Below are 4,572 nucleotides of genomic sequence, written 5' to 3'. Positions count from 1 at the left end.
CATTAGGCGGCTAGCAATTAGCTCCCCAAATTATACAGAAAACTATCTCAAACAACCATAAAACTCTACCATATCAGTGTAAATACAGCTGTAAGGCATCAAAGAAATAAGGATGAAGCACAAATAGTAATACTCACTTCCAATGGACGCACACTGTTTAAGATATTAATTGAACCGATACCTCCCCGAAACACGTTATGCTCAGAACATGCATTATTACACTCTGGTGTACAAAAACTACATGCAAACACATTAATGAAAGGAAAATAAAGGGCTGAGAACTAGTAGATTAAGTCTTTTTTACACATGTAAATGTGAGTGCAGATTTGTCTCAAATTGAAAATCTCACGCCAGCCAGCTGACCAAGGATGATAGATGGCAACCCTGTTGTCTTATTTACCACAAAAACTGTATTTAATGTGGCACTCAGGCGTAATTCCATAGGTCAATAAAATCCTATGTTTGTAACCCTTGTATATTTAAAAAATAATCTAGTAATGATGCAGTAAAAGCAGAAGTAACCAAGCAATATTTTGCTCTAGTAAAAGTGGCCTTTATACTTAAGTAAAAGTAATTGTTTGTGAATAGATTTAAAGTATTAAAGTAATTGAACTTGTAGTTCTTGATGCTACTATGTAACACAGCACTAAGCATGTCCACTTCAGAAATAACCTATAGAATTTACTCAAATAAAACCGGACTCTCACGTCTCATGCATTAATTGACCGTGAGACACATGAATTACAACCAGCCCTTACGCCATATACTTTGTATTCCACACGCTGAGGCGTAAGGGAAAACGCCCTCCAACGTGTCCCCTTGTATAGAATTATTGGACGATGCGCAGGCATGCGGACTTCAGGAGTGGAGTTCATAACCGTCCTGAGTTATACAGAGTCAATAACCACCTACCAGCAAATCATTTGTTGTTTCCAGGTAAATTACAAAATAAGGTACGTGTGCATTACTACATGGATGCGCATACAGATGGAGTGCAGAAAAGATTAAAGTGTAAGAGCAAGATCCGATGAATGCGGTAGGCAGGGCTCTCAAGTCTCATGCATTAACCGTGAGACATATGTTTTGCCCCTGATGTAATCTCGCTTCAAAGTTTTGATGAAATTTGGGAGCCTTGAATCAAATAAGGTTACGATTTACAGTCACTTTTTGGAGTAAACTTAAACTGTTTTTTGAGTGAAATATACCCAATTTAAGGGAAATAAATATTTTAAATATGCATGGATGTGTAAAATATGGTTCACTTGTATGGTAAAAGAATTTTATACTGTCTTGTTTTTTTCTGTATACTACATTTACCAGCATGTTGTATAGCGAGTACGTGTTTTTTAGATGGACCAATTACAACGGAGAAATCCACTTTGTCCGCGAAATCGCGGCGGGAATGCGTCAGTCGGAAGCTGTAGTTGGACAGGTAAGAAAAATCCAGTCTGTCGGCAAAGACTTTCCTTATTTTGTTTGGTATTGTGATCGTGGTTTGCCGTTGGAGTTGCGTATAGCTGGCAAGTTACAAATTACCAGGAGGGCAATGCTAGCTGACCAGCAGGAGCCAGCGCCTTTTGAACCAAGACTCGGTGAAGAAATTAAGGGAAACTCATGGTCCGAGGATAGACTCACCAGAGACACTTGACCTGAGACGGGGAAATGACACACACGCGATGACGGAGCAAAGTGGTCGGCCGTAACCGACCTCGCCATAGGTTGTTCCGAAGCTACTATCGGTGGAGGTAGCGGCAGGACACCCGCTCCAGACTCCGGGACTGAGAGAATCCATTTGAGTAACGTACGCCTATACTGATACGCACACACACATAGCTATGGCATTGATAGATCTGGGTTTTAAAGTGGAAGCACTGTAATATCTGCTGGATTAAACTCCAGGAACTGAACATTCCTATGCACCGGCGGACGGCCTCCGACGACAAGGGCTTAATTTTCGTGTGTTTACATTTAATATATATATATATATATATATATATTCACATCTATCTGGAGGATTAAGGGTCATGTCCACCACGGGGCAGTGCGAGCAAACCATCTTGGTCGGCTCCTTCATTTCCAGTCTCACGTTGTATGAGGTTGTGGTATGAAGTGTTGTATAATACTGCTGCCGCATTTCCTGTTCTTCACCGCCCCACATTGTACTTACTGTAGCTCTGCCACACATCACTTTACTACCCCATGTTGAATGTTGCGTTGTATGTTAGATATCGCGTAGTAGTTTGTAATTAGGCGGCAGGATATTGGAAAAAACCCATTTCTGTAGTAAGCTTTGCAGTATCTATAAAGAAAAAAAATGTTAAATCAATTTCTCACAAATGTCTTGAGTGCTTTAAACAATAAGGAGGAAAACATTAGTGCATGCAGAGCTGTTGCAAAAGTAGAGGCTGTAAACTTGGTTTACATAGTTTAACTAATGTTAAACATATGCTAGATAATTATGAGGAGCGGTCATTAAAATTGCACAGCTTGTTTATATTTTCATAGGAAACACAATATAATGTTCTGGTGAAACGTAAACCGCACAATCTGCGAATTTTATCACCAAGACATAGATATACTGGAATCATATTGAAAAATAACATTGATTATGAAAGTAGGCAAGTGAGAATTTAAAGCTAGGATTTCATTGTACTTTGTACACATGACACTGCTTTCTTAGAACTTTAAACTGCCATTTAATTTTGAAGACTGTGTACACAGAGGGACACAATTAATAATCCTCAGAATATTTTCTGTCTTGCCTCTGAAAACATTGCCCTGTAAAGATGTGCTCCAACTTACAGGCATATTTGGGGGCTGGTGGCAGGATCAGTACTCCGGTCACTGGAAAAGAACTCGCTCTCCATTCGGACTACTGTGGTGCTGAGGTATCACTCACTGCACGGCTGCACTCAGGTTCTCACCCCTGAGGTGGTTCATCGTGTGGTGGGTGCAGCAATGCGCTGTAATCAGCCCACACCCCCTTACCTACCTACCTCTGAAAACATACTGTTCTTCTAGCCACTCATTCTGAGAACATCAGACGCTACTTTAATACAAAAGGTGACCATACTGCCACCCCAATTTTTGTTAGTACTACAGCTTGCGCACATGTTAATTCCTCACATAGGTGCTCAAGCGATGCATGGAATCAATGATGAAAATGCGTGATGGCCACGATGTGTCAAGTATAAATTTGCCCTTATACTACGTGGTATACAAGTAACGGCAGGTTGTTTGGATTTGTTGTCACAATTGGGAATGAGTTAAACTTCGCCTTGTAGATGTAACCATAAAGTTATTGCTTACATGTGGGTCTCATTGCAGAAGTGCTGCTGGTGATCACAGAATTGCACTTATCTTTTGTTTGTTCTCTTTGCCTTTCCATGATCTAAATGTGCCTGTTGGGAAAACCTTCCATTAGTTTCTTCCATCACGGTAAGAAAGTCACAAATTTTTTTATTTTTTATTTTTTGTTATTGTAGGTATAATTTTATGACTACTGTTTAGTAATCTCATACTAATATGTTGTAAGCATCCTCTGGAATTTCTTTACTGGTACTTTCACCCTGCTTGCTACATGTTAGATCAGCTGTGAGTTAGTGTTTTATTGTTTGATTTCAGCACTTCTGGGGACCAGTAATTAACTGGGGGTCTGCCCATAGTGGCCGTGAGCGATTTGAGAAAGAACCCTGACATCAGTGGGCGAATGACCTTCGGTAAGAGGCAGAGGGCTCACCTTCCGTCTGTGTGAGCGTCCACGGGGTCAACTGGGACTCCAGAGGGACTTTTTAAAGGAGGTTTTAAGCCTGTTGCTGTGAGCTGTTCGAGTGTCACCTCCCTAGTCTTGCTGTTATTGCGGTGACTTCCTCTCCTTCTTTCCGGCCTCTGACCCCTGCCTGACCTCTGTCTCCCCAGCATTTAACTGCTACTCCGTCGTTTTTACGAGGTTCACATACTGAGTTCAGCCGAGGAACTGGCAACTCTTGCCATGCCGCTAATGCGACGCCGGGGACAATTCAGGGTGCCCGGCTCATGCGACACAAGTAAGCCCCCACCAGGCTCCCTCAGGTATATTTTAATCATCACCCCTCATCTGTTGATTAATGCCACATTACTGCTTGACATAGCATTTGCAGCCAGCAGCCAGGCAATCATTCAGCCAGCTTTTCTCCCAGTCAGATCCTTCCTTAACAGTGTCACACAGGTACCTTTTATAGGTTTGTGTTCTTCATGAATGTTTTTTTTTTTTTTCCCATTTCAGAAAGGAGCAGAAAAATACAAAATGAGCCTGTGAAATGCGTGCTCTCAATAGGATCTCCCCTCCTCCTGTCCTTCCAAATAAATATATATATACTTATATATATGTGTGTTCATGTCTTTCATTCTTCTTTTTATGAATCCACGCGTTACTAAGGCCAATTCATTGCCCATGCAAAGTGCGAGGGGAAAACATACAAGAAATTTACAATCGAGAGGAGGCCATTCGGGCCATCAAGCTCGTTTGGGGAGAACTTAAATAGTAGCTCAGAGTTGTTAAAATCTTATCTAGCTCTGATTTAAAGGAAGCCA

General features: G+C 41.3%; 1 long non-coding RNA gene across 1 annotated transcript; it reads left to right on the top strand.

Moving 5' to 3' along the window:
- Nucleotides 1-267: 267 nt before the first annotated feature.
- On the top strand, nt 268-4,343 carry LOC140586452 (uncharacterized). Its single transcript, XR_011988247.1, has 5 exons — nt 268-1,432; nt 3,425-3,438; nt 3,625-3,719; nt 3,919-4,046; nt 4,265-4,343. It is a non-coding gene; the product is annotated as an uncharacterized lncRNA (long non-coding RNA).
- The last annotated feature ends 229 nt before the right edge of the window (nt 4,344-4,572 follow it).

Source organism: Paramormyrops kingsleyae, unplaced genomic scaffold, assembly GCF_048594095.1.
Source record: "Paramormyrops kingsleyae isolate MSU_618 unplaced genomic scaffold, PKINGS_0.4 ups63, whole genome shotgun sequence".
NCBI lineage: Eukaryota > Metazoa > Chordata > Actinopteri > Osteoglossiformes > Mormyridae > Paramormyrops > Paramormyrops kingsleyae.
Note: the sequence above shows the minus strand (reverse complement) of the source record. Positions and strands in the feature narration are given on the sequence as shown.